The sequence below is a fragment of the Chamaea fasciata genome, unplaced genomic scaffold (genome assembly GCF_029207755.1).
Source record: "Chamaea fasciata isolate MVZ Bird 193981 ecotype frontalis unplaced genomic scaffold, bChaFas1.0.hap1 SCAF_2, whole genome shotgun sequence".
NCBI classification, from domain to species: Eukaryota; Metazoa; Chordata; class Aves; order Passeriformes; family Sylviidae; genus Chamaea; species Chamaea fasciata.
This window is the reverse complement of record NW_027094087.1, coordinates 43,568,866-43,582,511: the sequence shown is the minus strand read 5'-3', so window position 1 is coordinate 43,582,511 and position 13,646 is coordinate 43,568,866.

Sequence of the window (13,646 nt, the reverse complement as noted above, 5' to 3'; positions counted from 1 at the left end):
TTGCCCCAATCCAAATGCAGCATCTTCCACTTGGACTTGTTGGATCAAAGGTATTCTTTGCCCTCAGCTGGATGAGGTTTTGGAGAAATGCGCAAGAAAGATACACATGGATATCTCAGGGCAAGGTCCTGCTGTGGCATTGATAGGGTTCCTTACTACAGAAAAAGAACTGGTTTTAATTTCATAGTATTTTGCATGTTGAAGTACTTGGCAAGTGTAGCTTTTTTTTCTTTAACAGGTAAGAGGAAGAAAAAAGAAGTCTTGTAAGAAATAGCAAATAAACCACGCCCTATTTGCTTATTCCACTGCCTTTTGCTAGAGCCAGAGTGTTAGTATATGGGATCTCAGAAACAGATCCTTAGGGATCACACACCACTGAACCAAAACTCGGGTTTTAGCATGAATGTGTGTCTTCCACACACACATATCCATGTGGGATATATTGCTGCAAGAATGACAGATGTACTGAAGAAAAAATACATCTTCCTATTTTTGCCAGCACTTGCTTTCTAAGGTAACTCTAGTAATGGAGCAATTGACTATGCAAAGACTGAACAGCAGATCTGGAAGCTAGTTTATCATTGTCTATATTAAGGAGTCTTTCTAGTTTTTAAGAAACCCATATCCTAGCTCTTCTCATAATGTAGTAGAAATACTTCCTTTGTATTTTTTACTAAAAAGAGCCAGTCTCTTCCATCTTGAGAACAAGGATTCAGAGCATCTAAGAAACTGAAGGACATCGGGATATCCCTCCTGGCAATGTCCTCTCCACAATCAAGTGTATCTACTCCACTCTAAGCACATTTGCTTAAATCATCAGGAAAACCTCCATGAAAAAGGTTCTGCAGTTTGCCTTAGCAACCTCTTAGTTCTGTATAACTGTCAGGGAGCATTCTTCATTTGCAAGGGCAGTATAAGGCATTACCCATGGTACTGTTGAATCTCCTGCTTCTGAATATTTTCAAAGGATGGACAGACAAGTGTGGAGTATGGTCCATACCCACTTGATCCCTCAGTGCAAGCCTTTGTGCTGTCTCCAGCTACATTTCATCAGATCACAAAGTACCAAAGTGTCCTTCTGTGCAGCTCCTTAATTTAGAAGACATGATGTGTTCATTAAACACCTGTGAAAAGCCCATTAAATTAAAATTAATGTTAGTCTGGTTTTGTTATTAGGCTACAGTGTTCGGTCCGGTATAAAATAAAATTAATTATTTTGTTTTTTTCATCAGCATAAAATCAGAATACAGAGTAACAACAGGGAAAAATGAGAGAACTCTTTCCTCCTAAAAAAAACTGACCTATGTATTCAGAAGTTAACCTATGATCAGTAAGAAAAGCAGTGCAGTAGAAAAATACTGTTCTGCTGTTTGCATTTCTTGGCACACTGTAGGAATTACAAAACCACCCAATTAAGAACACTGATATTTTAGCAGAAATCAAAGATATCAAAAAAGTACTTTACAATGTGCAACAAACCAGAAATTAGCATAAAAAATTAAATATTAAGGTACTTTAAACAGTTACAGGTAAGTAAAATATGACATATATGTAAAAACAACACTTACTAACTGTAAGACCTTTTGTTTCCATACCTTAAAGTGTGTGATTGTGGAAGTTATTATTTAGTAACAATATAAGATCAAACATCCTCAACTTAAAGACAGTATATAAAACTGCAAGGAAAGCTAACTCTGTTATTATCTTAAAGAATGATGTCATTAAATATTTTATGCAGAAAGATAATTCATGTTAGATAAACTTGATACCCAATATCTTCTTGGTAGCAGAATCCCAATCTTTCCCAAGTACATCTTGGTAGCAAATAGATGGAAATTGCCTTCTTATCACTTCTGTTGCTTTCTTCATCAACACAAAAGCCCAATGAACACCACTGTAAGTAGAAATGAAGTTTCATTATAATAAAATCTTGTAAGTCCACCAAAGGAACAGGAAAAACAATGCTTCTAAGGATAATTGTTTTAAAGACAGAATTTTCTATCGTATGATGATCCAGCATGTATAAAATACCACCTGATGGAGAATGAGTAATAAAATTCCTCAAAAGAGGAGGGAAGATTTCCAGGGCTCTCCTGACTGTTTCTGTATCCTTTTCCTACATGCCCAGTAAAGTATCAAGACTGTAAATCTTCCCCTTTCAGCACAAGGAATCTATTAAATATTGGTTCTGATAGTCTTTAATACAGGCATTCAATCTCCAGGATGATATTAGACTTTGTATGTCAAGAGGATTTAAATATAAGATTTTTTTTTAAAATGCACCTTCAATTAGATGAATCTTGCAATTTCATTACTGTTTTGAAAACTATCCCTTTGAATTCCTTTGTGCATTGTAAGAACTGGAGCACGAGAACAGTAACAATCAATGGCAGTAGCTTTTCTTTTCCATTTGGAACCAAGGAAGAAGAAAAGGCAAGCAACATTGCTATTTAAATGATTTCTTGACAACAAAACCAGTACTTTCTGCAAAGGCCTTTAAACCAGCATTTGCCTGATGCCAATTAATTGTTTCACCATGCAATCACTGCTAGGGAGAGAATTCACATTAGTGGTTTGTTAAACGTGCTCCTGGGTTTCACATTTAAACTTGGTCATGGGCTGTTGGGAATTTTGCAGTTTGTGTTTGCTTAGGTTCTAATCTACTTCTGGCACTGATGAAATACAGCACTAACCAAAACCTCCTCCCCTAAGTAGTCTACATCTGATCCTTTGGTGGCGAAAGCATTTTCCTTTTCACTGAATGTTCTTTGGTCTAAGTGCAGCCTTCACTGACACATTACAGATTTCCAGAAGGAAGGAAGTAATTTCTGCTATGAGCAAGCAGTAAGAGGTATGAGACTTCAAAAGATATATTTAGGGGGACATAATATTCATATGTGACTGTGCTTGTTATTAGGGCAAATTTACTTCAAATAGACTAAATTAAAGAAAAATCTTAAAAGCTGACCTAAAGAAAAAAAAAAAAAAGATGAAAATTTGCATGTTAAGAGTTTTGCAATGATAAGCATTCAATACAAAAAGCATTCTTTAGAATACAACCTAGGTGATTTACTTACTGTAGTAAACCCCTTCAAGTGGTGTCAAATCATGTATGATGTTCCTTGAAAATGAAGAAAATTCTGTGAAATCTGTGAGGGACCATTAAAATATTAAGCATAGAGCAACAATGTTGAAACACAAACTTAATATTTATGACTGGAATATCAGAATAGAAGTATTACAAACTGCCACACATTCCTGGTCATGGTTCAGTGTGTTTTGCTGGTTTGATAATAATGATGTACATAAAATTAAGCCATGACAAGAAAGTAACAGCTGGCTCTTGGTAAAAAGGAAGTAGAGTAACTCATCTGTGCCAAATTTGACTGTATTCATTCTTTCTCTGAAAAAAACCCCTCCAAAACACATACAGCAATTGGCTTTGCTTGGTGTAGAGCTGAGCCTGCCATAGAATTTGAGCAATATATTAAAATAAAAATAACAATTTCATTGGACAGCTGTTCTTCAAATGCTGTTTCAAAATCTGCTTGAAACAAAAGCACGCAAGCTTACAGGAGGAGAAGCAAAATTATCAGGGCAGTGGACAAATATTATTTCATTACAAGTGAACCCAAACAGCTTCATTATTCTTATTTGAATAATAAGAGCAGAATACCGCCATATTCTAGAGTTTTAACAAATATATGTGTCATTTACTTCTAATGCCTGAAAAGTGAAAATTCCTTGTCCTGTACCTATGTCCCAGGTATCACATGAAAAACTGAAAAACTAATTTTGTGGTTTCATATTCTTATCCAATTTACTCTTCTGCAAACAGCAATGACTCTAAATCTTAAAAAAACCCACAGATATAATCTTTTAGTCATCACTGCCACCATCAGTTTGTGAGAAGTACTAGAACTAAAAAAAAAAAAGTGTAAACCAGAAGTACATACTGTCCTTCCTAAGAACAGAGGTGCTATAAAAACAAAGGTTTTCAAAAATGGAACAATCAAATGCCTGAAGAAGTGCAAGTGTTTCCACTAGGGAAAGAAAGAAAGTGATTCCTATTTATGCAAACCTTTCTCCTTTCTTTGAGGGAGTTGCTGTATTATTGCAGTCATCAGAAAGAAATCCCAAAACTAATATATTTAAACTAAGCAACACTGATGAAAAGGAAGAATAAGAAAAGACATCATTGTGGAAAAGAAAATATTATCAGTCATCTCACTTATTTTAATTAATTTCAGCAGTGGATGGACAGATTAGTCGTGTGAAGACTTTGCATTTCACCTCCGCTTATGTAAGAAAAAAAAAAGGAGCTGAAAAGAATGAAAAGTTCCAGGGACTTCATAAAATGTGTGGGAAAATAATAACTTGGAATCACATATTTTAAGATATTGCTTGAGTTTTAAGTGTATTTCTCAGGCAAATAGTTTCTGTGAGTGAAAGGGAGTTGAATTGATCTTTTTGTTCCTACCTAACCTTTTATTAATGTTTTCCTGTGGTGACAATGAGCTTTTCTGTCACACAGCCATACCTGGATTCTGCTTGTGGGTGCTTCAGAGTGCTAGAAGTGCCAGCTCTGTCTTTTTCACTTTTTAGTGAAAAAGATTCAAATATGTTTGAGAAAAATCACTGCAGCAGCAACAACTACAGCAGAATGCAAAATCTAGGAGGGCCAGACGCCTTAGAGCAAAATACTGACAGATTCTATAAATATTTGCATGTAAATTGTAAATATAGTGCTAAAAATGTAAGGTTTTAATAATTTGTTTCTATTTAATTTGTACAGCAATTACATGACTCACAGATGCCACTTAGTTCCAGCCTCAGCTGTGACTTGTTTGTTCACATCCACTGCTCCAAATGCAACACCTGTACCAACACTGTAATCACGTTCCTAGGAAATACAAACAGCAGCACAACAGTTTGGGGAAAAAAAAGTGATTTAACAGAAATGATCGGACACTGTGTTGAAACATTCTACTTGTATGAGGCAAAGGATAAAAAACCTCCAGAAGATTCTGTGTGACTGAAAAGAAAATTTCTGGAGAATGCTCAACTTAAGAAAACAGATCAAAATGCATTCCCTTCCACGGTGTGAAACACTCATTAAAACGAAGCTGTTCCTGTTCATGATATTCTAGCATATTCACTATTACATCATTAACAGTACAAGTTATGCATTATGTCTCTCATGTTGTTGGGATGCTTCTCTACCCACGTTTGAGGTAGGTACACCTGGGGAATCTAGATATCTAGAAATCTAGATTTAGAACAAAGTCTTGTTAACTAATTTGATTACAGCTTGGCAGTTTGTTTTCTAGATGGGGAAAAAGAAAGCACTTAAATATTTATTTAATAACAGTATAGTGAATATTATTTTGTAAGGACAGAGAATGACAATAGTAGATTTAATTGGTAGTCCCAAGACCTATTCCCAAAGAGGTTGTAGAAAGTCTACAAGGTACAGTTTCCATATACATTTTATGTTCTTCATAATATCATTCACTTTCCCCAATGCGTTTTTAGATTAGAAGTCAAACCGTAAATGCTTCCAGCACAACAGAAATTTTCAGCTGAAACAGAGAACCAAGCTGCTTGCAGAATGAACAGTAAAGCCAAAGAGTTGAGACACAAGCGTTTTCTAGGATAAAATTTCCATTTTAAATACACAACAGAACTGTCAAGGCAGAAACATGACTACAGTGAAATTAATTTACCTTTATCTGTACATCTATGTATGTGTTTAATATTAGATGGTATCTTAATACCCATATCCATGGAAAATCCACAAAATAAAGAGGAAAGAAAAAAACCATGAATGGCACACTAGGGAAGTTGATGTTTAATCTGCATGCCATGACATATCCATGAGAAGGAGCTATGCTTTCTGTCCTTTTTAACTCTTTAGATGAAAGTGGGGAATATCAAACTTGTTAGACAAATTTTGTTCCTAGGCTACCCAAAGAATAACCACAATGACTCATTACAGGTCATAGCTTAAAATGATTCATAGCTTAAAAGGTTAGAAAGGATCAAGAGGTCATTTGGCATGATCTCCTCTATAACACATAAAATTTATTTTCTAAAGCAAAGCTTTATAACAGCCAGGCAGACTGGATTTCAGAGAAGGCAAGTTCATAATTTTCCCAGGCTAACTATTCCAAACCTCACTGGTAAAACAGCATGTCCTTTTTTTTTTTTTTTTTTTTTTTTTTTTTTGCTTTAATTTGCTTTAATTTGCAGATTTTGCTTCTTAGTTTACTTCCACAATAGCATTAAAAAAGCAATTTGATAGGTCTAATAATACAACCAAGATACAAAAAAGACCCAAGATACCACATGATGTTGTAGAATCACCTCCCGTTTTGCAGACAGAAGACAATATGTGCAGGCCAAAGGAGAAATCGCAGCAGAGACACAGCAGATAACTCAAAAAGGAGATGTGCCAATGCAAGTCAACTCTCCAAGTCCTACAGGAGCAAATACATCCTCAGAGATAGTTAGAAGGCCTTCTACCAATCACAGCAAGCCTAAGTTCATGGTTTAGTTGCTTTATGACAAGAATGATTACAAACAATTATCCTCTAACAGAAGAGGTGAAATTAAAAGGAAAACAATCGTAAGCTTATTTAAGTCTCTTGTGTAACTGCATCCCTCCAGGCGGGGAACTTTTGCTTCTTAACAGGATGTTATTTTAAGACTGTGTTTTAACAAACCTGCATGTTTTCATTCAATGCTTTGTCCTGTTGCCATAGTGACACGGAAGCTGGCACGTAAAAGGACCTACAGCCATTCTGAAAACTCAGTGCAGTGACATAGGTGATTAGATCACAACTGTAGAACATTAATTTCCAACACTTATTACAAAAACATGCTAAGAATACCCCAAAACAAAAACCAGAAACAAAATTTAATGATCTCATTAAAACCCATGTTTTCCAAAACAATAATTTAATTAGTGTTTAGAGGCACTGAAACTAAAAGCTAAAACAGAATCCACTAATTGTTTTTGATGAAGCATTGAAATGATAATGAATTTATAATAATAATATGAAATGCCAAACTTCTCGTAATTCCTTCATTTCTGGCAAAAATGATGAATGGTATCAAATGAATGGTCTAAATAAGTTCTAGTAAAAGGAAGTTTCCCAACAAAGACATGACTCAGCAAAGAGTCTGTTACTGGACAATTTTAAATTTTCTGGTAGGCACTAAACCACGATATTAAATATACTGGTGCTTCTTGGTCCATTTGCTAAGCTCCATCACCCTGACTGATAGCTTTTTGATATTACCTATTCTTTTGATTCACTCTTTTCTTTAACCTATGAAAGATTTTTCCAAAATAAGTAATTTAATCTCTATAGACATAAAACTCAGCCAATATTCTCTTAAATGACATGACTACATTGAAATACTGCTAAGTGGCAACAACAAAAGTCATGAGGGAAACTAAGATTAGCATTGTACATCTTCATTACTAATTAAGTGGTTTCAGATCTTGAGATTGAAGGAACTACATCAAAGGCAAACTACAAAAATATTTTCTCTCTCCAGTGATGAGTTTTCCCTTGATAAAAGCTTCAAATCCATAAATGGCAGCTTTATCATCCAATGGAAAGATATATTTAGTTTCAACTGATTTATTGTTTTAACTGGCGTAAGGCGCTAACATCACTACCCAAAATGAGTATTTTTTGTGCAATATTTAAATTGTGATTAAAACATCAATACCTTCAATGTAATACTGCTTTTCCCTACAAAATGTCAATCAGCATGCCACAATTAGAACTTCTATTTATACTTTAGAAATGAAGGTATAATATTCATCAGTTCTTGACAAATAGACATCTCCAGAAATACAGCTGTAGAATTTTATTCTCTAAATCATTAATCAAATCTCTTCCAGAAGAAGAGGAAAACATGGCCTTCTAAAGGTTATTTATTACACTGGCAGAGCTGGGGATGTCAAGCTATTGCCTACAAAAGGAGTTACCTCTGCAGTATGCCTGTAATAGCACAAAAACCATTATGTGCTTTTATGAGGTTGCTTTGGCACTTAAACCCCTTGAATACAGATTCTTGTGCAGAGACACAGGTGACAGATTTGGTGAAGCCACAGCTCCATCATGATCAAGACTGCTTGGGGCAGGATGTAGTTGAAAGGGGAGGAGATTGTGGAATTATGTTGCAGGATTGGAAAAGACTTGTGACTTGACAGAATGTGTTCTTAGGGAATATGTACTAAAAAACCAAGCTACCCTGCTTGGCTAACTTTTATTAGCTTATTTTCAGGTTAGAATAGCAACTTCTTCTGGAGTGATTGATATTTTACCTGTAACAGCTAACTTAGGTTGTCTAACCAAAGCCAAAATCAAAACACAAATACATTTCCAGAAACCTTTTATCATCCTAGGTATTCCTCATAGTTTACAGTTCAGCCAAGGAGGTCTTTTAAAGAGGACAGAATGCTCATGCTGCTGCAGAAAGCTTCTCGACAACAATCACTTGACTACACATAGGCAGAAACCAGACTTAAAAATAGAGCCAAACCTTTCAGTGACCAAAGAGTTTTAGGTATTTGTTTGACTGCCCCTCTAAGAATAAAAACTATTTCTACTCAGTTTCAGGACTTGCCTTCACTTAGAGATTGAATCCCCCCCACCCCCCACACCTTCCCACCTTCCAGAGGGAATGCATTTCCCAGTCTGTCCTGAAGACCAGTTTTTACAGGATTCGGAAGATTTGCATTTGGTAATGCATAGGCTGATTAAAGAGTTTATGAAAGATTAAAATGCTACTTTTTGAAGCATACACATGGGAAGAATGATTGAAAGTAATCCTTTATCAATGGCCCACATTCATTTATGAGATTCAGAACACAAAAGTAACACTAAGTTTCTGTAATGAAAACCTGTGTTGTGCACCGCTGATCTGCAGGCTGTCTATCTAAGGGATCATGAGTTCAGGATAGTTTTTTAAGCTTTACAAGGTCTTTGTTCAGAACCTTGCATTTGAATTATTTAAAGACCATTTGATAATTTATGTAGAAGTACTTCCTTTGCTTCTTCTCTTGAAACACACTGTGGCCGGAGTTGCAACTGCTGTTGGTAATTATGCCTGTAGGAAATCTGTTAAGCAGATGCTACACAGATGCCGCGTGGTAACCACTAATTTGGTAACATCCACAAACAAATAACAAATTACTTTTTATTATGTTTACTTCAAACAAGTACTCAAAATAGGGTTCTGATAAGCATTTATGAAACTCAAGGAACAAGTCAATATATAAACAGAAAAAAATTCTTACTTGCACACTGTAAATGACATTGTAAATGTAAAATGACAATGACTCTGTGTCATTGCTCTCTTGCTCTAGTTCCAATTACAGGCTGGAATGGTTTTATTTGATTGTCAGCAAGGCAAAATTTCTGGATATCCTTTGCCAAAAAAAACCCAAAAAGAGGTATCTCTGACAGGATCTATGGAATTTATATAATAATTGCATTGAAAGAGGAAAATTTGTGTTTGCTCCATACTTACAAGAATGATGTAGCTGTCAGAGTTTTGACTGTCACCTCTCGAGAGGGCCTGGTGGCTTGGGCTCAGTGCCAGCCTTATCAGCATATTTGTGGAGCCTTTTAAGACTGCTGTGAGAAGACAGCAAATTCCTGCCTCTCTTTTGCTCATGTGCCTTTGAGTGTGGGCTCTCACCCATGGTCTCTCAGCTGAACTATGTTGCTAAAATGTCTGCATCCAGCCTTGTACCTCCCTGGTTCTGTCCCAGATCCTCATGGACTCAAGTTCCTGGTTTGATGTGGACCTGCAGACGAGCCTGCATGAGGAGGCCAAACAGACTGACCCTGGCTACCAACACCAGCAGTCACGGCCACCAGCTCTGATCTTCCTATTGGCACACTGCACGCCCAGAGCCACCGCCAGTCCTCCCCAGCAGGCTGAGCATTGCCCTGCTGGTTTCTGCAGAGAGAAAGCAATGGACTGACCTGCAGCACAGTAACTCATCTCCTGACTGACTGAACCCCTACCCAGCTTAAAAATGAAAGAACTGACACAGGAGCTTAGGGGGAGTCCCTTGGAGACTGCCCTAGGCAGACCAGCTGTGCTTAGGCCAGCTGGAAGGTATTATCTGTCTAGATAGGCTGGCTAACTTCTTGCTCTGACAATCCAGGCAGTCCAATGAATTCCCCTGAGCAGTTTATGCTGTAGGTGAAGGAGGAGACCAAGCTATACATAGATTGGTAATATTAAATAATCTCTGGAAACTGTTCTGGCATATGCAGGAAAGGGAACACAGAGCAGTCTGTGCATGCAGTTACAACAGCTCAGATATATTTTGCATATAGTTTAGGATAATCAAGATAAATTAATTATGTATATATGCTGGAGTATTTGTTAGGATCAATGGATGATTATAACAGTTCCCTGATTCTCCTTTGAACCAGCTGGAGTTGCCCTCACAATGATTACCATGGGAGCTCTTGTCACCATTTAAAGAGCAACTGGCCTTCCTGATGAAAGCACTGAATTTCCCCCATAAGTGTTACTCTAATAATAAGATTCCAATAAATTAATTATTTTAAACTTACATCCTGTGACTAGTTATGCACAGTATCTTGTCCATTGGTCTAGTGAGTATGTTCAGACCTGGTGTAGCACAGGGCTTGCAAGCAATATGGAAAAGTTATCTGCCACAGGACCTATTTTCTTGATAGCTTTCTGGAAACTCTGTACTCTATTTCAGTTTGGTGATGTCTTACTTGATAGAATTCCATCAGCATCTTTTATAGTTCCTCGTCATCAGTTCCCTCATCCAGGTGCATTTTTATCTTGGAGTAAAATACTTTCTACTTTGCACACCTGTAAAAGAGGAGACTGTTAAACTGAAAGCTATTGCAAAATTGCAGAAAGAACACGAAAAAATAAATACTGAAAATGGATCATTTAATTCCACAATGAAATAAAACTTTAACTTTTGTTAGTGCAATATCCATGAAATAAATTATTGCAGCTAGAATTTAAAAACAGTATTTAACAATTGGATATTATTCTGCCCTCATACTGGGCTACTAGCAAAGTACCTCAAGCAGAGCTAAGAGACAGTAAAATAACCTCCCTGAAATAAAATGGAATATAAATCAGATTGAAAGAGAACAATACTGTGTTGATTCACATTGCCAGCTTTAATGTATTGATGAAATAACATGAAGATAATAAATTTCTTACTAAATGTTTAAGTGCACCACATGATCCTAAAACACACAGTAGAAGTCTTATTTATAAAGTGCAACCTACAGATGAAATGATAGTAATGAATGTTCTATTATTTTGTCCTCTCAAGGCAAGAGGCAAAAGGCAAAATGCTCTTTAATTTACATGCACCACAGGCAACAGCTAGTAAGATGTTGACATAAGAGGCTGCATAGCAATGTCTTACTGCATTTCAGCATTGATCCAGACTAGTCTCTGTCTCTCAAATGCCTTTGGGACAAAATGAAAGGTTAATCTAACTGAACAACATCCCACTTCTTGATTATTGTGTGAAGTTTTTTTACAGAGATTTTTTTCATTCAATACAAATGCTATTTCTCTTGTAAATTAATTATAAGTGGAAAGAGTTAGTGAAAACTGCTTTATTGAATTCTTACAGATAGATGCATTGATATTCAGAATCTCTTTTGTTTATTTGGTCCAGTTCTTGTAAAAGCTACCAATGATTGAACATTATTTACCAAATACTTATGAAATTTCACCTACCTGAAATACGTCAGGAACCTAATATCTATACAATTGCATGTTGTAAAAAGCATTTATCACAAATAGTGTTTCCTTGTATCTTTGCTGATTTATTCAATGTAGTCATTATGGTTTCTTAGTACTTTCATACAATATTGCTAATGTACTCCTTACTCACCTGAATCCATACAAATACGTATTATTTCCACATCCAAAAGTGAAAGGAATACTCTTTTGCTATATAGAAATTGAGAAAGAGCATCAAAAGTGAATTTCATGTAACAAGATTTAAGCAAAGACATTCCAGAATTGGGGAACATTCTACTGGCAAACCTCTTCCAATGTTTTTTGCCTTTCCAATAATTTTGCCTTCAGTTATAACAGAGATGAACAAAATTCTTGCCTTATACAGTGATTTGGTTCTTGTTGCTAAGTCATAGTTTGTTAGGTCATAGGAACTCAAATTACATGAATGAAGATTATCCTCTTCAATGTTTAGACGGCAAGGTAAAAGAATTGAGGTATGTGGGAAAGTGGGATTAAAGGAACCAAAGGTTTAACAAAAGGGTGGGTGGATAGGCAGTTGCTCTCAACAGCAGCTGTAATATCCAAAGGCCTTCAGCAGTAGCTCTGCATTAATTACATGTCACCTGATAAGGCAACAGGGACTATAATTAAAACTGTTTTTCCATTACAAGAGAATAGCTGACTGAAGGATGGTTGAAACCTGCTGCATGCACTGCCTTCTGTGACTATCTTCTTACATGATTTGATTTATCTCTTGAAAGGGATCCTGAAAATTGTGTAAACTGCTATAAAATAAAAAAGTCATCTGCCCTAGGGAAGTAAGGCATGGTTTTAGTGTTACGACTCTAAAGCAAAATTTGAGATAAAAGTCTCTGAAACAAGGATTGGAACAGACTGCATGGGAAGTAGTTGAGTCACCATCCCTGGAAGCATTTAGAAAATGTGCAGATGTGACACTTAGGGACATGGTTTAGCAGTAGACTTGGCAGAGTGATGAGGAGAGCTTTGATGAGCTCAAAGGTCTTCTCCAACCTAAACAATTCTTTGATTCCATGGGTTTGCTGAAGTACAGGAATATCAAAACTGTAATCACCAATCTCAATCTGAAACACAACATACATGTTTCCTGGGAAAAATTACTTCTAACAGCATTTACATATTCAGCCTCACAGAGTAACAAGAATTGACTTACATCATTTAGGCTTATGTTGTTCACTGATTCAATTAGTAAACTATCCAGGCCTTTCATAGAATTATCAGGTACATGGACATAACAGTCTGCAGACCCCAAATTCTTACATTAACAATAACATAACTAAAATGCAATTCAGTGATGTGTTTCTTTATTCAGAGTTTCCCCTCTCCAACTATGAGAGAAGAACAACAGCATAGCAACTTTAGCTGGGGGCAAAATCCCTCCCTGGTTCTTTTGTGGAGAGAGAATATTGTTCTTCATTTCTTTATATGACATTTCAGTACTACAGCATCACATGCATTAAAAATGAAAATTGAATATTTTAATTTAAATATTGAATCAATATATAATCTCTACAGTTCTTGTTTCTCTACATGAAGGCAAAACTCTACAACACTTGCACTACTTGGTATTTTCCTTCTGAAATCTCAGAAATAAGTATGGCACTTTGTGATTCAGCACGAAATTAACTACTCTGCCTTTTTACTATGGATGCTTTCAACTTCCTCTTCTCCTGAATAGGCAAGAATTTCAGTTTAATAAAGAGCACACAGTTTGCAAAGATTGCCATTGCTGTCCTGTTAAAAGAGAAAAGATCTCTTTTTGGCTGAGAAAACTTCTGTTCCCACTATCCACTTAAGTAGTCTCTCATATTCTTGCA